This window comes from Pinus tabuliformis, chromosome Q (genome assembly GCF_031772625.1).
Source record: "Pinus tabuliformis cultivar Carrire ecotype Pingquan chromosome Q, CPIR1, whole genome shotgun sequence".
Taxonomy (NCBI): domain Eukaryota; kingdom Viridiplantae; phylum Streptophyta; class Pinopsida; order Pinales; family Pinaceae; genus Pinus; species Pinus tabuliformis.
The window spans coordinates 1,265,184,643-1,265,211,651 of record NC_142296.1 but is presented as its reverse complement, the minus strand read 5'-3'; the positions used below and the strand labels follow the sequence as shown (position 1 = coordinate 1,265,211,651).

Sequence of the window (27,009 nt, the reverse complement as noted above, 5' to 3'; positions counted from 1 at the left end):
TTGTAATTAGTGCATGCTTGTGAATGGAAATTATGAAGAAAAGTAGATAATGATAAAATAAGCACACAAAGACACACAAAAACACCATATATGCTCTTTGGGAAACCCTTTCGGGAGAAAACCCAGATGGAAGGTTATGTCACTTCACTCTCTTTCTTAGTCTGGAAATATGGTTGCAGGTACAAAGAAGTAATGCATGTGGCCAGTGGGATGCTACAGTGCACAAATCCTCTTTGTTTGCTTTACCTCCTATCTCTCATGGCTATCTTTTCTCAACTATGGAACAAAATGATGTCAAAAGAATGGAATGCATCTTCCTCCTAGTGGCCTATTTATAACACAGCTTGATAGCCTAACAGTGGTTAATTTTGACTACATCAACTCTTAACTAAAGTTAAAATATAGAATATTCTAGATTATTTCGGATCATTATCATGTGGATAGCCTCTTTTCCATGAATAATGGGGGTTGGCGCTACATCCTCCTGAACTATAGTTATGAAAACAAGAAGGTCAACTTTTGAGTGGCATAACTTTTGCATTTAGAATTTGATTGGCACGCTTCTTGCACCATCAGAAAGATCTATGTGTGTAGAATAGCATGAAATGGTGTTCCACCAAAGTAGTAAAGCTTTAACCCAAAAAAATGTCATTTGATGCCTCAAAACGCTCCTAGAAGGTTTCAAACCCAGTTTTATAAAACTGGGTCCTACCGGTAAATATGGTCTTATGAGCTGATTCCTTCACTTTTCCCACTCCAAATGTATCGATATGGATGAAAAACAATATAATTATTCAATCCATATCAATTGGCTAGACCTTCTGATCACAAAACTTGGCAAGAAGACTTGTCCTCCTCAAGCTGGTTCTATAGCATTTTCCCATATATTTGTGCTCTACTCTTATGGCTCCCTCCTCCATTCTCAACTCAATCAAGATCTTGTGGCAATATTTCCTATGGGAAGAATAAAAATTGGAAAACAAATGGAGGATTGTAGCTTGCCGTAAGATCTACAGACCCAAACTAAAGGGAGGTATGGGGCTAAGAGATCCTTCAAGTTTAGCTATAGTTCTGGGAGCCAAGATCTAGTAGCATTGGCTCCAAGGAGGTAAATACCTTTGGAAATGTATCTAGATGAGAAAATATGTAAATCACATTCATATTAGGGATCTCATAAGAATTCCCTTCTCCCAAGAAATCTCCTCCATTTGCAATCTAGCAAAAAAAAATGCATTTGATAGAACACTACTTTTGGGGAATTTGTGATGGGCAAATATCCATGTTTTGGGAGGACTCATGGTGACATCTCCTAAAATTCCAAGGGCCAAAATGACTTAAGGGATCTATGGCTCCACATGACATCCTAGGTCCTTGACAAAGTTAAGGACTATTGTATGCCTCTAATTCATATCAAATATGGAGGCAATGGTTAATTATTAGGGAATGGAATCCCAAGCACACGAAGGAGACTTGGTCAAACTTTTGGTAGAAGCTTCAACAAAGACTCATCTTGATATCCAACTTGGCTAATAAAATGTGATGGGATTACGAACGAAGTTGTTCCTTTTTCATCTGTGAGGCTTATAACCTGGAAGCATGTTTCAAAGACTTTCCAAATAATTCCATCTAGAGATGCATATAATAGAGAAATATATGGCCAAAATTTTCCATCTTCCTATGGCTCCTAGGTCAAGGGAAACCCTTAACTTGGGACAACATTTAGAAATGCAAGCATATGGGCCCCTCCCACTATTTTTCATGCCTTTAAGAAGTTGAAAATGTGGAGCACCTCTTCAATAGTTTCCCATGTCCCAATCATCTATGGATCAATCTAGAAGCTAGCATGAAGAGACCAGACTATGATCTATATAATATCCCTCACACCATTAACAATTAGAGGGCTCAAACTTATAATAATCCTATATTGAATCAAATCTAGACACTCCTTCCATGCCTACTCCTTTGGGTTATTTTCAAATACAGGAATTGTCACATATTCAAGAATCCCTCCCTCCCTCATGAGTCTCTTTAGATCACAATTCAAAAGAATGTAAAGGAATAAATTGCAATGAAGTCTTGATTAGATCAAGACTGACGAACCTCAGGAAATGAGACATTGCTACTTTAGATTTGTTGTCCTACTTCAAGATTCATGATTTCCCCCTCTCTTCACCCTACTACAATGCCTATTCCATCCTCCCCTAATTTTCAAAAGTTAGTCTTTTTATGGTGCTTCAAAAGGTAACCCATGCAAGGCGATCTATGGAGGTATCTTCGGGGATCGTTTGGGATCCCCTATCTACATGTATTCAATCTTTATGGTATATAACAATAACAATGCAGTATAATTGAAATCCCTGGAAGAGGGACTAGTATTGATTGCCCAAACTCAAGGCTATACAAAAATTATGGTGGAGGGACATTCTCAACTCATTATAAACATGATATGAAAGATCTTACATGGTACCCAAATCAGAAAAATATATCATAGTTGGAGACCTGAAAGACTACTCATACGAGTAGCATCGCTCCTTCCTTCCATTATAATGATCATCCCTAATCACATAAGAAGAATTGGAAATAAAATTATAAATAAGTTATTGAATTAGGGATGTGTCTCATCAGCTTCACAGATCTCCTCCTCATGCAAATTCTTTGAAGACTCACCCCTCAAGCAAGAATGTTGGACCATAGCTAAGTAGGACAAATCTCTTTGACCAGTGTCTTTCTATCTATTCATTCATGCTCTTTGTGTGTATCTTTAGTTTGTAATTGGCTTACGTGGCCTAGTTTTTAGTTTTTATATCAACAAACATAAATATGTCCTATACTCTTTTGAAAAGATTAAGATTCTAACTCTAACTTTGTTTTCCAGTTATAAACCAACCTAGAAGTCCATAAATTAATATGTATTTCATATTTTCATACCATACAAAATATTTATCTAAAAAACAATCAAATCTTCTATTTCAACCTAGCCATGGACTAAGCTTTATATACTATACATTTTTCTAGAATTAAAATTAAAATAAATCAAATACTAATTTAGAAATGTTATTTTAGGAAACTTAACTAACTTTTCTGTTGGAATAAAAGCTTCTTGGAACAACCAGCCAACAAAAATTAAAAGTTGAAAATAAAGCAAGCTGGAAAAATTAAAAAACAAATACCTTAAATAGAAAGCAAAAAATAACAACAAACCCAAATTCAAAGAGAAGAATTTATTCATCTAACTTTTCTGTTGGAATAAAGGCTTCTTGGAACAACCAGCGAACAAAAATTAAAAGTTGAAAAGAAAGCATGCTGGAAAAATTAAAAAACAAATACCTAAAATAGAAAGCAAAAAAATAACAACAAACCCAAATTCAAAGAAATTCAAAGAGAAGAATTTATTCATCTAAGTTCTTATGATTGGAAACGAATTCAAGAAATTATCCCAGCAAGCAGGGTTTTATCGTATTATGTTAATTGGAAAGTTATAATACACCAAAGAGTAACCCAGTAAAGTAGAAGATACTACGAAACTTGGGGAATCTCCTCTATACCAACAATGTTTCCCTGAAAATTTCCTTACAATAACACCTACCACCTATCATACTCGGATAACCTTAAAATATATTATTTAAGCCTAAAAAGGTTTAGAAAACAAAACAAACAAACAAAAAAATTGAAGTTTAGTGAATAAAACTAATAAAAAAAATTCATGGCGGCCAAGGCAAAAGGGAAAAAATTGCATTTTAACCAGTGTGCAAAAGTCAGCAAAAGTTGTGATGAATGAATGGAAGAAAAACTACCTTGGAAAGACTTCTAAAAAAATATAAGATAAAAATTCCATGTTACCATAAATAAAAGAATTTATTTTGAAACAAAGGTTTGCAATCATCTAACATGTTAAAAATGAAAGAAAATATATATAAATTAAAAGTAAATAATCTTTTACAAGGAAATATATATTCTTAACTATCATATCTAATATTCAAGTTTTATATAAAGTTGATATTATATAGATATATAAATATATGTCATAACTATTCAAGTATATATATATATATATATATATATATATATATATATATATATTATTCTACTTAAGTGTGAGAGAGAATCAGAATATTTTATGTATGACTAACATTGTAATTTTTTAATTGATATTTTTTTAAAATATGATGATGATTAATGTTTACTGGGGACCAAATTTGTCTTATAAAGTTTTAAGAAAGAAAGAAATTACTTTAAATTATTTAAAATTTTACTTATGTGCTCAAAAAACATTAAGAGATGTGTTATAAGATCATAATGGTTTTGCTAACTTTTGCTAACTTAAAAAGTTAGGAAGGTTGGTTGTGCCTAAGTGTTACAACTATTTTGAAACTAAGATCTAATCTAGGTATATGTTGGATATTTTAAGAGAGAGTGTTTTCCATCTTCAACCCTCTCAGTGTCACAAAGGTGATAGACTCTCTCATCCCACAATGTTTTGGCAATTGATTAATTCTCAGTTTCACCATCGATCTCATGAGAATTTATTCTTATTCTTAAATTGCTTATTTTATTCTTTACACAAGGAAGATATATAGACATATTTTATCTTCTAGATTAGGATTGATAACCTCCTTATAATATCTTAGTTTCATTTTTCCTCTAATTCTATATGACACCACAATTTCTACTTAAATTTTGATGTAGTAATATTTTTAATATTATTGTTGTTCTACAAAATGATATCTTCTTTTATTCCTTGATTGTTTAGGCAAGACTAGGAATCATTATGCCATGCCCACTTGAGTCAGACTTGCTCTTGGTTAGATTTTTAGAGTAATTTTAGGAAGCCTCTTGTCTTCCATGATTTTTAACTTGTTCTTATACATGTATCTAGTTGTAACCATGCTCTTAATGTGGGAAAGGTTCATTTTTATGAAAAATATAGGGTAGGGTGTATTTCCTTTAATTTTGAGATTATAAACTATAAAATTCTTTTGGATTTTCTCTACCTTTTTCCATGCCTCTCTAGAAATATTGCATTTCCAAACCTCACATCTATATAAAATAATAGGAGTAACAAGAGTATCAAAAACAAAATTTTAATCACATATTCAAATATTGTTATTTAGAATTGTTTTCAAGCCCATAGTAAATTTTCCACTCTCCATTTATCATTTTTTGAATATTATAATTCTAGCTATATCAAGGAATTTCCCTGGAGTTGTAAATAGGGATGGTATCCCAATGTACTTTTAGTAGTTCCTTTAATTTAACATATCATTGGTGGTTAATAGTTTCCTTATTTTAACATAACTAAAATGCTATATGAACCCAACATGAATATAAAAAACAATCTTTTAATATAGAACATGGGTGGGGCTACTTGCAAATGGATTCCAAACAACAAAACTGGAGAGGTTGGAGTTGGTGACTGTCCAAACAACAAAACTGGAGTTGGTGATGGGACTTGCTTTCATATTGCTTGTATCCTCTTACAATATAGGCATATGGGTGACGCCACTGGTGGGACTACTTGCAAATCGATTCCAAACACCAAAACTCCAAAGGCGCCATTGTTTATCACTAATAATATCATATGCCAACTCTATGTTAAACACAAAAAGAATTACAAAAGCACTACTCTTTATCACTAGTAATACCATATGTCAACTCTATGTGAAGCACAGAAAGAATTATACATCTCCTTCATACTAGACAATAAAATTGCTCTAAACACAATATTTTTTTATATTTTAGTTATAATTGACAATAAAATATTTAATTTATGTTTGATATTGAAATAATTAAACACTAATGGAAATCTACATCTAACTTATTAAAAGATATAAAAACTACTTATCCATATAATAACATTTTTCTTTTTCAATTATTTTATAAAAATAAAATTAAAATATTTTATTTATAATTAATATTATAAATTTTTTAATATATTATTTACAAATTCTATATTAAACATGAAAAAAATTACACATTTTCTTTATATTAAATATAAAAAATATATCCTTAAACAATAACCATAATAAAACTTCCCCTTAAAATGCCCTTCTATTCACTTCCATTTCCTCTGCCACAACACTCTTTTGCCACAACACTCCTTTTGAGCACTCATGAATTACCGCATTGTATAAATACGATGTATTGAAAATCAATTTCTATAACCTAGAATTTATGAATTACCACATTGTGAAAATACAATCCATTAATCAAATATGGTATGACGTTAAGCCTACATTTTCACTTAATTTTGCCGGAATTGGTTGTTAAAAATCAAATACGCTATGACGCTAAGTGTACGTTTTCTCTTTATTTGCTGAAGGGGATGTTACCAATGTGAAGTAAAAATAAAGATTATTATTTAAAATATATATATTTGTTTTATGTATAAATAGATTTAAACTTTTTAATAAAGATTATTATTTAAAATATATATATTTGTTTTATGTATAAATAGATTTAAACTTTTTAAACTATTTTAACTGATTCAAATTATTTTAATTTATATAAATTTAATTTGGTTGTGACAATGAATTATATTGGTTAGTTCTAAACACATAAGCCAAAACTTTCTGTCATACAATTTTTATGAAAAGAATTTTCTTAATTAACTTTAAGATATTTAGAATTTTCTTAATTAACTTTAAGATATTAATTCTTAATATTTAAGATTAATTATTAGTATTATTAATTTTTAATTTTAATAATTATTGATATTTTTATTTTTAATATTAATATTAATATTATTTTTAATTATTTATATTTATATTTATATTGTTTCTTTTTTGGTTAATTTATAGTACTAAATAATAATAATAATATATAATTTATAAACAATAATAAAATTATTAATGTTAATATTTTTTAATGTTAGTAATAAATGTGGTTGATATATGTTTGTTTATCAATCACATTTATTAATGTGGTTGTGGTAGTGTTAGATGTAATCTCTCCACCTATAAGATGTTATTATTAAGGCCAATAGAAATTGAATACACTATAATATTTTATAAGAAAAAATACTTCGGCCTAAATCATGTGATAGTACATTTGTCGATTTGTTTCGAACCAACTAGTGTGGTTCATCGTGAGGACAAGTTGAAGAATCAGATCATGGCTACATCTTAAATAGGGAGAGCAGGTTTGACTGAAAAACGGCTATATTAAACTGGACAGGGCAAACAGCTATAATTGTCCTAGAAACGGCTATATTTGACTATTTAATTAAAATAATATTATTATGTTAAAAAGAATCTTATTTTAATTTTTATTTTAAGTAAAAAATTAACCAATTATGAGTCAAAAATCTAGGGAGTGTGATAAAATTATTAACTTGTATTATTAGACTACTCTTAATATTATATTAACATAGTAGAATTATTCTTATTATTAATGGCTAGGGTAACTATTTAATATAAATTAATTAGTAAAACACTAATAGATTAGGGTGTAAAGATTTAATATTAACTCGAATAATATTGATTATTAATATAATAATTATTAATATATTATTAGTTAAATTATTATTCCAATATTAATATATCTAGGGATATTAATAGATTTAGACCCCTTAACACCATTCGTAAATCCCTCGGCTCAGTGAAGGATCCTATGAGCCCTATGGACATGAAGGGTGTCTATATTATTCTTTGTTCCTATGGGACCCCCTACATTAGTGAGACTGGACGCTCTATTAATCAAAGGATTAATGAGCATGCAGGGGACCTAAAACACAGGAGAACCAAATCTTCTGCATTAGCAGAGCATGTGGAGAAGACCAAACATCATGTTTGTATTGAGGAGGCCAATGTTATTGCTAGAGTTGTGCAGTTCACAGGAGAACCAAATCTTCCGCATTAGCAGAGCATGTGGAGAAGACCAAACATCATGTTTGTATTGAGGAGGCCAATGTTATTGCTAGAGTTGTGCAGTTCCATCACCAGAAATTTAGGGAAGCCATTGAGATTGAAAGAAGGCCTAGCAATCTCAATAGAGACGACGGATGGAAGATTAATAGTTGCTATTGTTTCTTCCCTTCCCCTCCCCCCTCCCTCTATTAATAGTTTGTTCTAGAAAAAATTTCCCTTGTTACCCTTAGCCTGCTTTCTTGAGCCTTCCTTTTATCCTCTTAAAAATATCTACCTTGAATTTTTATTTTTTTTAGTCCTTTTCATAACTATCTAAATAGATTAAATTATCTAACATTTAATATTTATACAACTTTACCAATAGATTCATATTAATGAGTTACCCTTCCTTTAATAATAATACTATTATAATAATAATACATTAAATCCTTACTATCACTAATTTTCCTAGAACTATTAGTTACCCTAACCATTAATAATTAGAATAATACTATAACTAGAATATAATAATAACTAATATTATTATTTTTGGTTAATATTACTAATAATATATATTAAATATTAATATAAATATTACATTCTTTTAACTAATCCAAATGATCTTGTATATATAATATAACAATAATTAATATTATATTAGTTATTACTAAATCCTTACTATTTACTAATATCTCTAGAAGTGGTAATACTTATTCCCATTAAATAACCTCAATATTAAATTTATACTAATTAGTTACACATGTCATCGTTAATGAGATTAATAATATAGCATTATTATAAGAATGATATAATATTAATTATTATTAGTTTAGCTAATATCTAATATTTTCGATTAATAACTATGCTTAACTAATTAATGAAATATCTTAAAATAATTCTTACATTTACTAATATCCCTAGATCTATTAATATTGGAATAATAATTTAACTAATAATATATTAATAATTATTATATTAATAATCAATATTATTCTAGTTAATATTAAATCCTTACACACTAATCTATTAGTGTTTTACTAATTAATTTATATTAAATAGTTACCCTAGCCATTAATAATAAGAATAATTCTACTATGTTAATATAATATTAAGATTATTCTAATAATACAAGTTAACAATTTTATCACATTCCCTAGATTTTTGACTCATAATTGGTTAATTTTTTACTTAAAACAAAAATTAAAATAAGATTCTTTTTAACATAATAATATTATTTTAATTAAATAGTCAAATATAGTTGTTTCTGGGTCAATTATAGTCGTTTGCCATGTCCAGTCTAATATAGCTGATTTTTAGTCAAACCTAGCCATTGGAAAGTCTACTCTCCCTATTTAAGATGTAGCCACGATCAGATTCTTTAAGATGTAGCCATGATCTGATTCTTCAACTTGTCCTGATGATGAACCACACTCGTTGGTTCAAAACCCATGGACAAATGTACTATCATGTGATTTACGCCGAAAACCCCGAAATATTTTTTCTCATAAACTTGATATGGATCACAAAAGCCTCAATTCAAACACTTACAATAGTTTAATGAACCCATCGACAAATGTACTATCATGTGATTTACGCCGAAATATTTTTTCTCATAAACTTGATATGGATCACAAAAGCCTCAATTCAAACACTTACAATAGTTTAATTTCATTAAAGGTGAATATCATTCTCAACCCCACAATAAAAATTAAACCTAACCTAATAAGATTTAAATTTACTATATATATATATATATATATATATATATATATATATATATATAGCTTGAATTGTGTCATAAAATTGCTTTTGCTTTGCTAAGAGTTTGTCTTCTTTATATTTAAGTATACAAGTTAATAGCGCAAAACCTAGAGGCCTATGGCAAGAGTGAAATAGGGACTCCTTACAGAGCACTAAAGGTGGTTTGGTTTTCTTTGAAAAAATGTTATGAGTCAACTTGCATTACACTGATTTTTTGACCTGATAGTCATGGAAATTCCGGTCATATTTTGATAAAATTTGGCAGGGATTTTTGTAAATTCAAGTTGCAGTTGTCAAACTTCAAGGTTTTAGGTGCCCTAAAGGTTTTTGATGGTGTTGAATCCATTTCCACCATCAAAAAAAAGGTTTTAGGTGCCCTAGAGGTTTTTGATGGTGCTGAATCCATTTCCACCATCAAAAACATGATTCAAACACTGCCTCTACAAGATTTTTTGAATTTTTTTTCCCTTGATTCATGCCACTTTTGACAGTTTGGGCAAATACTCTGCTATATGGCATTAATTAAGTGGGGGTTGTATATGCTCACTCTTAGATTTTGGCCTTGGCAAAATCCAACGGTAGACATATACAGCGGCCAAGGGTTGTATATGCGCACCTTTCAATTTTAGATTCCAAATCCAACAGTGGACATATACACCTGCGGCTCAATTAATGCCATGTACCATGATGAATATTTATTGCCCAATTCCTCCCCCTCTTTAGGAGACTCTGATTTTTAACATAGTTTAAAATAGGATAAGTTATTGTATTATGATAATACTCTGACATGTGGCACGAACGTCGTGCTGGATCCACAAAGCGTCCATGCCTGCGTACAGTTGCTGACGTTTGGAGCCATGCGTTCTTTCATTTACTCTCTTGGGCTCCACCAGCGCGCTTCCTTGTGCGGAGCCGCTGACTTCTGCGTGACTTCCATTTGTGCGTTCCCAGAATCTTCTTTCGTCACACATCTCCATTCAACACGGTTAGTTGGACCTATCGCTGCGACGCCCCCGACTTGAGCGAAAGCAGCGCGCAACCCATACCAGAAGCTGCTTCATAATTTCATTTCCCCAGTTTTCCTAACGCCGTCAATCGCCACAAGAAGCGGAATGAGTTTGCTATTGCGCCCATGTTACCCCGAAGGAGAGCCCAGGAGCCCATATCGCGTATGATACAATGATGGGCCTTTTCCTATATATTGGAAAATCTGGCATTGCGTTTTTCATTACTTCTCGCAATAGCTGCTCCGGATAATTTACAGCATTAATGGCGCTTTCTATTGAAATCGACGAGCTTCGCAGGCTATATGAAACGATCGATGAAAATTGCGACGGCAGGCTGACTGTAAATGAAATGAATCGCTCCCTGTGTCGGATCGGAATCGATATTTCAGAAGAAGACTTAAAATGTCTGGTTGCACCAATATCTCAGAGCGCAGACGGTACCTTGACATTTGATGAATTTGTTGGACTGTGTCAGTTTCTTCTTGAGGATACCAGATCAGAAGATGAATTGAGCAATGGGGATGGGTGTGAGGATTTAATGGAGGCTTTCAAGGTCTATGATATGAATAATGACGGCTTCATATCCTCCACCGAGCTTCAACGTGTGCTCTGTAATCTGGGATTCATGGAGGGGGGAAATCTGGAAAACTGCCAGAAGATGATATGTACATATGATTCGGACTCCAATGGGCTACTGGACTTTCTTGAATTCAAGAATATGATGATCTGTAAGGTCCCTGTTCATCCTCAGAGGTCTTAGAGTCTTCGGCTCCATATTGTGAACCAGGATTAACTCTACTCTCTGCTCATCTGAATTTGGAAATGTTTATTCTCATTGAATTGAATTTCCACCCTCACAACTTTGCTCAAATCTAATGGAGCAAAAATTAATAATTTTGTCCCATGATCTAATTTTGTTCTTTTTCTTTCTTTCTTTTTAGCCGTGTGCATGCATGTTTCACTCTCTTGGGATGGCTAATTATTTTAAATCAAATAATTTTTTCATCTCCCTCAGTCCAGTTCATGAATGAGTTCTTCTAAGTTTATATCCCGGAGTAATGAGTGATTTTTATTTTTATCTAATTCTCGTTTATATCAAAGACTTTATAATCCTTTCCCCCAGAGCTTCAATTTTTTCAACAGCGATGGACATTCAAGGCCTTATCCATCAACATTCATATTATGAATATTTGTTGTAGACTCGGACTCTTTGAGTCACTTCTTAGGCATCCATCCTCATTAACATGGCTATGAATGGATGGATGCCTATGTTGGTATTTCTACCCTTCTTTTGTGTGCTATATTGTTCTTTACCAATACAATTTCTCTTCCTATAACTCTGCACAACAATTTTCTTTTGCTAGAACTATTTTCTTTCCATAAAAATAATTCTACTCGACAAGCTTTAGTTGTTGAGATTGGTCTTCTCTCTTGCATGCATAAATCAAGACCCACTTCAATGTCAAATTGATGCAGCATACTATGTTCACGATCTAATTTCGAAAATCACAACAAACTTGAAATGGAAAAGGCTGCAACATGCAAATAAAACAATCATACAATGGGTGGGTTAACAAAGCAATAATTAAGAATTCAAAGAATTTACAAACAATGCACAAAATGCACTTAAGAAAATATAAAGTTTGGGCCAAATTATCTCTTCAAGATATTAAAACTACTCAACAATCTAAATCTCTTTTGGGTTTATAAAAGAAAAATAAAAAAATTATAGCAGTACTCACTCAATGTCTTCTTTTCTTCTCAAGCTCTCTAACTTCTTCCTCCTTTCCCTAAAATCAAAATGTTATTCCCCCAACAACGCCTTTGTGATTCCCTCTAATAATATCCCTTTCACTATTAATATTCTAAACTATCAACCAACCAAAATTTAATACTCATGTGATTGATTGATCAACATTTTCTTTCTTAAATCTCTTTATTGCACATCCATCTCACAAATTATTTAATTTGTGTATTACATATATTATTATATCTTATTTATAAAAGCTTGAGGGCAAGACCCTCACCTCCAAACTCCTTCCATTCCCACATCTCCACAATGGTATGCTCCAACAACCCATGTCATCAAATGCAAAGAAACATCAATGATACATGAACTCCCAAGTTGTTCATTGGTGGTTTATATGGGAAGAGAATGAATGGCCCACACATCCTCTCCTTCATCTCTGTTTGATCAACCTTGATCCATGAGTATGGCCAATGGCATATGTTTCTGTATCAATTAAGTTCACACATTATTAGTGGTTAGTGATATTTAGATTTTCCTTTATTAATAGATTGACTTTGCAACAAAGTTGGAATAGATTTTCACTTAGTGAATACCTTGGCATTGCAATCCTTTTTAGTGCACTTCTTATTGTAATGGTGGTTTAGACCCCCTCCTTCATTGTATGCTCTCTCAATTCAATGAATTTTTAATATTCCTTATGCTTTTTGGTTACCTTAATGTAACCAGGACTTTGGATTTCTGAGACATGCATGCTTTTATTCCTTAATCCATTTGCCCAATCCACAAATCAATGAAACCCATTTTTTTTTAATAAAGTGAAACCCATATTTTTGGTACGCAATTTAATTTGTCTAATCAAATCACTGGTTTATGAAGGAACAATAAGATGTATCCCTTAAAAAGCGCTTACCAAGGTCTCCTTTGCCATTGTTTAGACATTTGATGTTGGAGGCCTCTCTTTTTTGTCAATCCCTATCCCTTTCTTGGAGATTCTCTAACTTTGCCTTATACATTGTCATTTCTACATCAATTTTCCCATGGCTTGGATACACTTTTCCTCTTCCTAAACTAATCCTTCAAAAGTTAGGTCACCAAAATGTAAAAACTTGGGTAGTGGCATTCCCACAATTTTCCGAACATCGTTGAAAAAGTATTTTTTGAATGATGAGCTCAATTACATTGAACATCTTTGAGCAACCTCTCACTATTCACATTGAGTTCTCAGTTTTTGAGATTGAACCCTTGGACCTTCTCCTTATTCTTTGTCTTCCCCATCATCATAATCAATTTGCAATATTAATATACACAAAATACAAAATGTGTAGCATGTGGTGTATGTCTCTAATAAATAAATATGCTCAATGACTAATGCAAAATAATGTGGTTCAAAAACCATTATAGAGTGGTGTGCAAACTCAAATTCCATGAGGATAGAACCCTTCTATGGTAACATCAATCCATCCACCTTAGCAAAGACAAGAATGAATTATTACTCTTATTAAAAATGTTGGCTAAATTTAATTTGTAGCTTTTGAAATGTCTTATAACTCTATTGTTGAATAATGTTTTCTCTTTGAGCTATGCCCTTACATTTATAATTACTACATTATATACCAATATCTTAATTTTGGATCTATCATGTGCCAAGGGAATCAAATCTCTTAAGATGAAAACCTTTTTTAAATTGAAAATACTTGATTTCACCTCGAGGGATTCCTTAGTGGATGATAGATATGGAGTTAGGGTCGATTTATATTGGTTGTAGTTATTTATCAAACAAATTTAAATTGAAAATACTTGATTTCACCTTGAGGGATTCCTTAGTGGATGATAGACATGGAGTTAAGACGGATCTATATTAGTTGTAGTTGCTTGTCAAACAAAAAATGAGTTTGATAACATCTCACTTTAAGTAATTTTCAATAGTCATAGGCATGCTCTACTTCTATGAGGATGGGGTAGGGTGCATTTATTTTTAGATCATAGACTATAAGATTATTTTGGATTTACTTGATCTTTATCCATGGCTCTCTAGAGATATTGCATCTCCAAACCTCACATCCATATAAATTAATAAAAGTATTAATAATCTCAAAGATGAGTTTTTTTAATCTCACATTCAAAAATTGTTATTTACAATTTTTGTCAGGCCCATAGTAAGCTTTCCAACCCCAATTTATCATTTTTTCATTATTATAATTTCACTAGTATGACCACTTTTCCTCCAAATTATAAATAAAAATACTATATAAATCCAATAGTCCGCCCCTTAATACTCCCTTATTTTAACACAGAAAAATGTTATATTTCCCTTATTTATATAGTAGTGTTATAATAACCCAACCTAAATGAAACAAGCAATCTTGTAATATGGAGTGAAAGGCACTACTATCACTAAGAATGTGATATGTCAAATTGTATGCTCAGTACAAAAAGCAATCTTGTAATATGGAGTGAAAGGCACTACTATCACTAAGAATGTGATATGTCAAATTGTATGCTAAGTACAAAAAGATTAATAGAAAAGTGTTATTTTTTCTTTCTATGAAAAAATAAATATATAAAAAATAAAGACATCCTCTATTGAAAATCACGTATAGAGTGATATAAAGTTTAATTAACATTTATTTCCCTTTTAAATTTAGTGATATAATTCTTATAAAATTGTTAATTTTTTTTATTATTTAAAATTTATTTTTGAATATGGAAAAATATTAAAAATATTTTATATATCTAAATTGTTTAATTTAAATAATTTTAATGCTGAGAATTTTTCGGTAATAATTACACATCTAGATGGTAACTAACCAATGTGGTTCATCATCATGAACTTTAATTGCAATGGGTAATAATTTCCCAATTTAAGCCTTTGTGATCCGTGATTATAATACTAGAATCGTTCGATAATAACCACATTCAAAACCGATTAGTACCGAAAAAATCTCAGCGTTATATTTATGGATCACAGAGGCCTAAATTCGGAAATTAAATAAATTTAACAATCAAAATTAGTGATTTAAAAAAACTTCTAAAACACTTAAATTATGGAGAATTCATAATTTATTCTTGTAATATTTAACAATAGAATTAGTGCCCAAAAAATATCTCTAAAACATTCAAATTATGGAGTAATCATAACTCACACTTACAATCTCTAAGATACTCAAACTATGGAGAAATCATAACTCACACTTACAATTCCATGAAAGACAAATTTAATCGGAAGGTAAAAAACGGAGTCGTGAACATAGGAGGAGGAATTGCCCACACAGCCAAAAGTGGCGGGCAAAAAGATTTCAAAAATTTTTGTAAAGAAAGTATTTGAATCATGTTTTGATGGTGGAAATAGATTTAGCAAAAATTCGGAAGACACTTAAAATTTGACAACTTTTACTTGAATTTACTAAAATCCCTGTCAGATTTTTTTCAAATATAATCAAAATTGTCAGATTTTTTTAAATATAATCAAAATTTTCATAATTTTCAAGGAAAAAAAAACATAATCGTCAGACTGCGGTAAGAAAAAACTACCCCAGCTAGAATACGGCAATATTTAGATTGCATTATGATAATACGCCAGAGTCCCGACATGTCCGCACGAACGCCTTGTCTTGGATCCACGAAGTGTGCATGCCTACGTGGAGTTGCTGACGTTTGGGCTCCATCCGTTGTTTCCTTTATACTCTTGGGCTCCACCAGCGTCCATCCTCGTGCAGAGCGGCTGACTTCTATGTGACTTCCATTGCTGTGTTTCCCAGAATCTTCTTTCGTCTCAGCGTCTCCATTCCACACGGTTGGGTAGACAGTCAGAGCCTAACATGCGTTACTCTGACGGCGAAACAGTGGGCAAAAGCAACGGGCGATCCATACAGAATGGTTCCTTATAATTTCATTTCCCCATTTTTCCTAACGCCGTCAATGGTCACCAGAAACGGAATGAGATTGTTATTGCTCCCAAGGTACCTCGAAAGAGCCCAGGAGCCTATATTGCCTATGAAATAAATAATGATCAGTTTTCTCCTAAGCGTTTGTTTAGCCAAGGCTTCCGGGACTAGTAACTTAACACAAGTTGTTACAGGGCTTCCAGAGCTTTTGTCCAATCAGGGCTTCAAGGAACTAATAACTCAACCCAAGCTAAAAGAAACATGAGTACCAACCAGAAAACAAAGAAATAAATCTACATCACCATGGCTATCTAGGAATGGAAAGGCTAGGCAAATCCACTATCAATCCAAGCAATCCTCCATACCAGTGACAAATCATGACCAATAATCCACATACATGCCAAAACTAGTGAGAAAACCATACATACAACTCAGTGCCTGCGAACCAAATCCTAAAATCCCTACCAAAATTTTTCAAAATATAGCTAGAATTTTCAAAACTTTCAAAGATAACAAAAAAAAAATCCCTACCAAATTTTTTCAAAATATAATCAAAATTTTCATATCTTTTTGAAAAAAAACATAATCATTAAATTATGGCCAAAAAAACTACTCAAGTAAACTACGGCAATATTTAGATTGCATTATGATAATACTTCGGACATTGTTGGAGTCACGATTGTCGTTACACCAAAACTCGCAAGTGTTAAGCACATGCCACGAAACACACGGGAGCGTTGAATCAACACCACCATTAACAGGAAGCGCAACAATCTCTCCCCTCAACGCGAGCCAGGTGTGTTTCGAACTCGAGACCTTTGGCTCTGATACCAGTTGTTAGACCAGAGCATACATAACAACAGCAGATTTATCCTTAGAGATTTAGACGGCAAAAGCAGAGAATAATTCACAGAGACAGACAAATGGAGAAACAACAAGATTACTCAATCAGAAACAGCAGAATAGATAAAACAATCACTGGAGAACATAAATCACTTAGCATTACAGAACAAGCCTGGGCCTTGGCTTGATTCCCTTGGCCAGAGAAATTACAAATTTATGGAGGCAGAAGAAGGATCTAGAATCTTGTATGTGATTCAGATGGAGATCTGGAATGATCTAGAGACTAATGGTGGTGTAGAAAGATCTAGAATCCTGGAGATCTAGAAAGATCTGATCTAGAAGGATCTAGAATCTTGCGTGAATTTGGCTTCACACATAACGGACATGTCCGCACGAACGCCTAGTCTTGGATCCACGAAGTGTGCATGCCTACGTGGAATTGCTGACGTTTGGGATCCATCCATTGTTTCCTTTCTCGTAGTCTAACGAGAAGGAGGAGTTGCTTGGAAAGTTATGGAAATTCTGGTCATATTTAGAGAAAATCCGGCAAGGATTTTTGTAAATCCAAGTTATAGTTGTTAAACTTCAAAATTTTAGGTGTCCTAGATGTTTTTGATGGCGTTGAATCCATTTCCACCATCAAAAACAGGATTCAAACACTGCTACAGAGAATTTTGAAATTTTTTTACCTGGATTCCTGCCACTTTTGACCGTCTTGGCAATTCCTTCGCCTCGTTAGACAACTCCTCATTCATTCTTTCTCGCAATACCTGCTCCAAATAATTTACAGCATTAATGGTGCTTTGTATTGACATTGATGAACTTCGAAGAGTGTAGGAAACGATCGATGAAAATTGCGACGGCGGGGTGACTGTAAATGAAATGAATCACTCACTGAATCGGATCGGGATCGATATTTCAGAAGAAGAGTTAAAATATGTGGTTGCACTAATGTCTCAGAGCGGAGACGGTAGCTTAACATTTGATGAATTTGTTGGGTTGTGCTAGTTTCTTCTCAACGATACTAGATCAGAAGATGAACTGGGCAATGGGGATGGGTACGAGGATTTGATGGAGGCTTTCAAGGTCTATGATATCAATAACGACGGCTTCATATCCTCCGCCGAGCTTCAGGGGGTTCTCTGTAATCTAGGATTCATGGAAGGGGAAAATCTAGAAAACTGCCAGAAGATGATATGTACATATGATTCGGACTCCAACGGGCTATCGGATCCACTTTCTTGAATTTAAGAACATGATGACCTGTAAGATCCCTGTTGATCCTCAGAGATCTTAGATATTTCGGCTCCATATTGTGAACCAGGGTTAAAGCTACCCTGTACTCATCTGAATTTGAAAATGTTCCTTCTCATTGATACACCGTAATTACTCACCATATCAGCGACCATTTATGTACCTAGTAACAACCTAATCACCCTCACCACTTTGCTCAAATATAATGGAGAACTAATGTAATGATTAAAAATTTAAATGTATTCTTTCATTCTTATATATTTTTCTCTTAGATTTTGCAACAACTTCATAAAGATGTTTAAAGTGTAATCCATTGCAATAAATTTATTTTTTTTAGCTAGGCAAGCATCTTGTCCCATGCTCTAATTTTGTGTTTTTTTTGCCTTTCTTGGTTTTTCTAATTTCTAATTTTACCATCACATATATGCATTCCCGTTTAGCTTGGTGTGTGCATGTTTCACTTCTTGGGGTTTCAATTAGTTTAAATTAAATAATTTCTCTATCTCCCTAACTCATGGAATGACTTCTGATTTTTTCTAAGTTTATGCTCACTAAATAGGTAGTGATTTCTATCTTTGGTCTAACTCTCATTTATATCAAACACTTTATAAGTCTTTCCTTTAGAACATTTATATCAAACATTTTATAAGTCTCTCTTTTAGAACTTCAAATTTTTCAATTGCTTCATGGACATTTAAAGCGCTAGCCATCATTGCTCATATTATGAATATATGTTCTACATCCTTTTCTTTGAGTTACTTCTTAAGTATCTATTTTCATTAACATGGCCTTCAACATCTAGGTAATTTGATTTACAACTCTTCTATATTATTCCTTAGCTGGTATTTCACCCTTCTTTTGTGTGCTATATTGTTCTTTACCAATACAATTTCTCTTCCCATAAATCTACCTAACAACTTCCTTTTGCTAGAACTATTTTCTTTCCATAAGAATTCTACCCAACAAGCTCTTGTTGTTGAGATTGTTCTTCTCTCTTACATGCATAAATCAAGACCCTCTTCAACACCAAAGTGATGCAACACAATATGGTCACAAATCTAATTTCTAAAAGCACACAAAAATAGAAATGGAAGGATGCAACATGCAAATAAAGCAAACATACAATGGGCAGGTTAGCAAAACATTAATTAAAAATTTGTAGTATTTACAAACAATGCACAAAGTGCACTTAAGAAACTATAAACTTTGAGACAAATTATCTCTTCAAGATATTAAAACTACCCACGAATTTAAGTCTCAATTGGGTTTACAAAAGAAAAAGGAAATTATAGAACAAAGTTACCTCAACACGAGAAAACGAAGTGTTTATGCTAGAATAGCATCCTTTTACGGTAAATGTGCAACATTTTTTAATAAGATTTTAGAAGTCATGATATTTTATATTTCACGTCATTATTTAAAAATGTTGAAAATTTACCCTAAAAAAAAAAGACGTTATTCCAGCAACAATTTTTGTTTTTAGGGTGTCTTTTGTAAAAAAATTGGTTTTTATTGCTATTTTTATAAAATCTAAAAAAACTTTATTCAGCAGCAACACTTCTCGTTCATTTCATGTTTTTTGAAGTTTTTTTGGCTAGAGTAACTTTGTTCTATAATTTTATGTTGCATCCTTTTGTTTCAATTTTTGTGTGCTTTTAGAAATTAGATTTGTAATCACACTGTGTTGCATCACTTTAGTGTTGAAGTGGGTCTTGATTTATGCATGCAAAAGAGAAGAACAATCTCAACAAGAGCTTGATATATAGAATTCTTATGGTTATTTTCAAGCAAAAAAAAAGTTATTAAGTAAAATTATGGGAAGAGAAATTATGTGGGTAAAGAACAATATAACACACAAAAAAGAATATAAATGCCAACATAGACTCATGAATAATATAGAGGAGTTAGCAAATCAAATTGCCTAGACGCCTAGAAAGTGACTCAAAGAGTAGGATCTACAGCAAATATTCATATTTAGAAGAAAGGCTTATAAAATCTTGATATAAATTACAGTGACGGTGTGACAGTGGGCGAAAGCAGCGCGGGATCGATCCAGAAGGTTCTTCATAATTTCATTTCTCCAATTTCCCTAACGCCGAAGCGGAATGAGATTGTTATTGCACACATGTCCGCGCGAACGCTGGTCGAAGCGTGCATGGCTGCGTGGAGTTGCTGATGTTTGGGATCCATCCGTTTTTTCCTTTACTCTCTTGGGCTCCACCAGTGGCCATCCTCGTGTAGAGTTGCTGAATTCTGCATGACTTCCATTGCTGAGTTTGCCACAATCTTCTTTCTTCTCACTGTCTCCATTCCACACGATTTGGTAGACCGTCAGAGCCCAACATCTGATCGACAGCGCGCGATTCGTCCAGAAGCTTCGTCATAATTTCCAGAAGCTTCTTCATAATTTCAGTTCCCCAATTTTCGTAATGCAGTCAATGGTCACTGGAAGCATAATGAGGTTGTTATGCTCCCAAGTTACTGAAAAGATCAGAGGCGCATAGCACACCAACACAACTCAGAAACACTGAACACAAGAACACACATCCATTCATCATTTAACAGGTATATATCCAAGCTAGAGAAGTTTCTGGAGATGGGTTCAGTCGGTGGCTTCCTGGAGAAGCTTCCCCCATTGTCAATGTATCCGCTGACTTCTAGAATAGCGGCTGATTTCTAGATCCAGCATTAAATAGTTGTTGAAAATTGGTGACAAGTTGTTGGAATTACGTCTGGTTTCCAACACTCCCCCTTAATTCCAACTACATACAATAAACAAGACACTATACTCTTAATTGTCATGCCTGCTGGTCTAAGTCTCAGCTAGGCTTACAACATAATTTGGATTTTCTACAATGTACAACTTATTTCTACATATTTCAAATTTAGCCTTTCCAAGAGGCTTGGTGAATATGTCAGCCACATTTTCATTTGTATTACAATATGATAAGTCAATTTCTTTTGATTGCAATTTTTCTCTTACAAAATGATGTTGTGTCTCAATGTGTTTTGTCCTTGCACGATATATAGGATTGTTTGCCAATTTGATAGTGCTTTGATTGTCACATCTGATTACTGTAGTTGCTTGTTGTGTTTCTCCAACATCTTCAAGTATCCTCCTAAGCCATATTGCTTCACAGGATGCACTGCATAATGCTTTATATTCAGCTTCAGTGGATGACAATGAAACAGTTGGTTGTTTCTCACTGCTCCATGATATTGTTCTTGAACCAATATTGAACACGTATCCAATAGTAGATTTTCTATCATCTGGATTTCCAGCCCAGTCAGAATCAGAATAACCTGCCAATTCAACATCAAATTCATCAGTATACATAATACCAAAATTAAGTGTTCCTTTCAGATATCGAAGGACTTTCTTTGCTGCTTTCCAATGGCTTTCACAAGGCTTAGCCATGAACTGATTAAGTATGCTGACAGAATATGCTATATCTGGCCTGGTAGTGGTGAGATAATTCAGACTTCCCACCAGTTGACGGTACATAGTTCCATTCACCTCTTTGGTTCCATCATCACTGCATAATTTGACATTTTGTTCTAAAGGAGTAGATGTTGCCTTGCATTCAATCATATTGAATCTTTTAAGGATTTCCCTTGTATATTTGCTTTGTGTGATCAGTGTCTTACCAGGCTCCCTCCAAACTTCAAGACCTAAACAATAATGCAATTCACCAAGATCCTTCATCTCAAATACATGTGACAACTGATTTTTAATTTCTTCAATCAACTTGCATGCATTTATTGTTATGATTAGATCATCAACATATACAGATATTAAAGCAACATTCTTGTCTTTATCTTCCTTGATGTATAAGTTAGGATCATTCTTGCTTCTCATAAAACCTTTCTCATAAAAGAAAGAATCAATTTTCACATACCATGATCTTGGTGCTTGTTTCAAGCCATATAAAGCTTTCTTTAACCTGCAAACCAAATGCTCATGTCCCTGTTTTACAAACCCTTCAGGCTGAACTAAATAAACTTCTTCTTTTAACTCACCATTAAAAAATGTAGATTTGACATCTAACTGATGCATTTTCCAATTATATTTTGTAGCTAATGCAATCATAATTCTAATTGTGTTCAACTTAGCTACAGGTGCAAAAGTATCTTCATAATCAATTCCCTCCTTTTGTGAATATCCTTTGGCAACCAATCTAGCTTTATGTTTATCAATACTTCCATCAGCATTAAATTTAGATTTATAAAGCCATTTGCATCCTATGGGAACTTTGTTTTTAGGCAATTCTGTTAATTCCCATGTGTCATTCTTCATTATAGAGTTATATTCTTCATTCATTGCATTTCTCCATTCTTCATATTCTTTAGCTTCATCATAGCTTGAAGGTTCTACAACATTCATAACCTGAGACATTAATGCATAATCTTTATACCTTACAGGTACCTGACTTTGACGTGATGACCTTCTTGGAGTTTTACTACTTTCATCTTTCTTTTGGCTTTGTAGAGTCTCCTCTCCTCTCTTTGGAGTATCATGACTGCTTGATGCTCCTTGCTCTTGAGCTTGTACCTGTTCTTGTGCTTGTTCCTGTTCTTGTTCAACACTTGTGTCTAATTTGACATAGTCATCAATATCATGCCATACACTAGTTTTATTTATTTTATCACCTTCATTTGCATTCTCATGAAACACCACATCCCTACTTGCAAGCAGTCTATGAATACTGGGATCAAACAACTTGTATGCTTTCTGACTATCACAATAACCAATAAATATGCACTTAATTGACTTTGCATCAAGTTTTCTTCTTTCATCTTTAGGAATGTGAGCAAATGCCTTGCAACCAAAAACTCTTAAATGACTTACTTTTGGTTTGTACCCATAAAATGCTTCAAAAGGTGTTTTAAGCTCTAAACTTTTGGTTGGACTCTTATTTTTCAAATAAACAGCAGTATTAATGGCTTCAGCGCAAAAAACATTAGAGATATTTTTACCTTGAAGCATACTTCGTGCACATTCAACTAGTGTTCTGTTTTTCCTCTCAGCAACTCCATTTTGCTGAGGTGTATGTGGCACTGTAAATTGTTGCTGAATCCCATTGCTTTTACAATATTGATTAAATTCTCTTGATTTGAATTCTCCCCCTTGATCAGATCTCAAAATTTTGATGTAATTACCAGTTTGTTTTTCTATCATATTCTTAAATTCTTTAAAATACTAAAAAACATCACTCTTCTTTCTTATGAAATAAACCCATGTATATCTAGATCTATCATCCACAAAAATAAGAAAATACCATGCTCCACCAATAGATCTAGTTTGCATAGGTCCACATACATCAGTATGAATTAATTCAAGTATTTCCCTTTGCTTTTTTTCTTTATGTATAGGAAATTCCTCCCTATGTTGCTTACCAAGTACACATGCTTCACATTCAACATGATCATTCTTCAAGACAGGAAGCCCTTCAACCATAGTGTTCTTTTGAAGTAGCATTAAATCTTTGTGATTTAGATGTCCATACCTTTGATGCCATAAATCTACTGTTGATATTGCTGTAGATGCCAAAACTTGATGACTTTTCCTGGTCACATCCAGCTTATACAAGCCTCCAACTCTGGTTCCTATGGCAATAACCTTGTACTTATCTTGAATGTCTTTCACTACACACTGTGATTTAACAAATTCCACCTTTAAATCTTGGTCAGTAATAGTAGAAACAGAAATTAAATTCTTTTTGATATCAGGAACATACATCACATTATGAATCTGTTTCTCTTGTCCATTAGGCAAATTCACACCTATTACTCCATAACCTTGAACTTTAAGTGATCTGTTATCTCCTAGGAAAACATATGTTCCATCAATGTTTTCATGATATTCATCAAACCACTCCTTATTACAAGACATATGGAGTGATGCACCAGAATCAATGAACCAAGCATTCTTATCATCATTTTCCACAGACAATGCAGCATCAGAAACAAACAATTTAAGATTTTTAAATCCATCATTGATATCCTTGTCCAAAAAATTTCCATTATGCCTTCTATTTCTTTGCCTAGACTCATTATATTTCCTTTTATAGCAATCTTTATAATGATGCTCAGGTTTGCCACAATAATAACACTCATCATTTCTCTTTGGAAATTTAGACTGTATCATACCTTTTTGTTTTGCTTGGAACTTGCCTCCTTTGTTCTTGTCCCATGGCTTGCCTCTGTATGGATATTTGCCCTTGGCTCCGATACCAAATCTGAACTGCTAGAGCCCATATTAAAGTTCTTCATCCTCTCCTCCTCTTGTAGAAGAATTCCTGTCAATTCATCAAATGAAGGGGGTTTCTCTCTAGCTGCAAGACTTGAAACAAAAATTTGATAATCTTGCACTAAGCCATTTAATATGATGGTGACTAAGTCAGTATTAGACACCTTTTCACCACTATCTCCTAACTTATCACTTAAATCTTTGAAACGAGATATGAAATTGCTTATACTTTCATTTGCTTCCATTTTTAGAGATAAAAGCTTAGTCTTCAAAAACAAGATTCGGTTTGTATTTGTTGTTTCATACAAATCCTTCAACGTATCCCATATTTCTTTTGATGTCTTGCAATCTCTGATATGAGGAATAATGTTGTCCTTTACGGACATACGCAGCAACACCTTTGCTTTTGTCTCCCTTCTCTCCCAATCTGGAATAGAACCTGCAACAGTGGGTTTGGGCTCATCCCCACTCACAATGGACCACAAACTATTTCCTTCTAAAATAGTCATTAGCTTGAATTTCCAATTCACATAATTTTCTCCATCAAGTTTGGTGGATTCATTCATATAATTATCAAGCAACAAATTTGGCATGATGAAAAAAAAAAACGTTCTCCAATCACCAAAATGCCACCAAATCTAAATTCAAATATACCAAATTTCACTAAATCTTAGAAGACTTTCACCACATTAAACACATACTAAATACCTTATCACTCCATTAAAAATAAACACCCCCCCCCTTTTTTTTAAATTTAGTCTCAACACTAACAATTTTTTTTTTTTTTTAAATCAAATTTTCATTTGAACCCCTTTATGCTCTAATAAAATAAAATAACATTCATTCCTGATGGCTTTACTACAAGAAGCCTGGGTCTGCTGCTAAATGTTCCGGTTATAATTCAATGTCAAATCTAACCAGACATTCAACCCAAAAAAAAACACTGTAAGCAATCGTGCATGCATTATCCAAGGCTCCATACTTATGCAAAATCGCAGCAGATTTTTACCATATTATGGGCAGATTTCTGATCTACTCACAAATAAAACAATGTTAATGACATAAAATAAAATTAGAAAATGCCCATTCCTCAGCTAACCTCAACGCCTAGACAGGCAGCACTAGACCTTCAAATTCGTTCCAACAGATTCGCTTTGGTCGGTACTACACAGACAACAACAAATCCACGGTTTGTTCTGCGTACACCAGGCCAAAAAAACACGTTGCTTTCGGTCTGCTACACCCCGACGTGCCACAGGTCTGCTTCAGCCACACCTCAACGTGCCTCGGGTCTTCTTCAGGTTCATTACAGCCTCACTTCACTCACGGCTCAGTCGCCCTCGCTCACGGCTCACACAGCTCTCGTCCACGCAACAATACACAGCTTCACAGCTATAGCTCACGGCTCACTTTACAGCGATATCTCACCCACTCTGATCGCTCGACTTGGGCTCTCACACTCAGCCCTCAACCTTGCTCTGATACCATGAAAAGATCAGAGGCGCACAGCACACCAACACAACTCAGAAACACTGAACACAAGAACATACATCCATTCATCATTTAACAGGTATATATACAAGCTGGAGAAGTTTCTGGAGATGGGTTCAGTTAGTGGCTTCCTGGAGAAGCTTCCCCCATTGTCAATGTATCCGCCGACTTCTAGAACAGCGGCTGATTTCTAGATCCAGCATTAAATAGTTGTTGAATATTGGTGACAGGTTGTTGGAATTACGTCTGGTTTCCAACAGTTACCTCGAAGGACAGCCCAGGGGCTGATATCGCCTATGAAATAATGATCAATTTTCTCCTATATATTGGGAAATCTGGCATTGCATTTTTCATTACGTCTCGCAATACCTGCTGCGGATAATTTACAGCATTAATGGAACTTTCTATTGATATCGACGAAATTCGCAGAGTGTATGAAACAATCGATGAAAATTGCGACGACAGGCTGACTGTAACTGAGATGTATCGCTCCCTGAGTCGGATTGGGATCGATATTTCAGAAGAAGACTTAAAATGTGTGGTTGCACAAATGTCTCAGAGCGAAGACGGTAGCTTAACATTTGATGAATTTGTTGGGCTCTTTCACTTTCTTCTGGACGATACCAGATCAGAAGATGAATTGGGCAATGGGGATGGGTGTTAGGATTTGATGGAGGCTTTCAAGGTCTATGATATCAATAAGGACGGCTTCATATCCTCCACTGAGCTTCAACGGGTGCTTTGTAATCTGGGATTCATGGAGGGGGGAAATCTAGAAAACTGCCAGAATATGATATGTACATATGATTCGGATTGCAACGGGCTCTTGGATTTTCTTGAATTCAAGAACATGATGAAATGTAAGATCCCTGTTGTTCCTCATAGATCTTAGAGTCTTCGGCTCCATATTTTGAGCCAGGGTTGA

General features: G+C 33.5%; 3 pseudogenes; all 3 read left to right on the top strand.

The window, feature by feature from the left end:
* Nucleotides 1–10,823: 10,823 nt before the first annotated feature.
* Nucleotides 10,824–11,573, top strand: LOC149224425 (calmodulin-like protein 3 pseudogene; annotated as a pseudogene).
* Nucleotides 11,574–17,884: 6,311 nt separating this feature from the next.
* LOC149224424 (calmodulin-like protein 6 pseudogene) lies at nt 17,885–18,419 on the top strand (annotated as a pseudogene).
* An 8,059-nt stretch (nt 18,420–26,478) lies between these two features.
* On the top strand, nt 26,479–27,009 carry LOC149224423 (calmodulin-like protein 3 pseudogene; annotated as a pseudogene).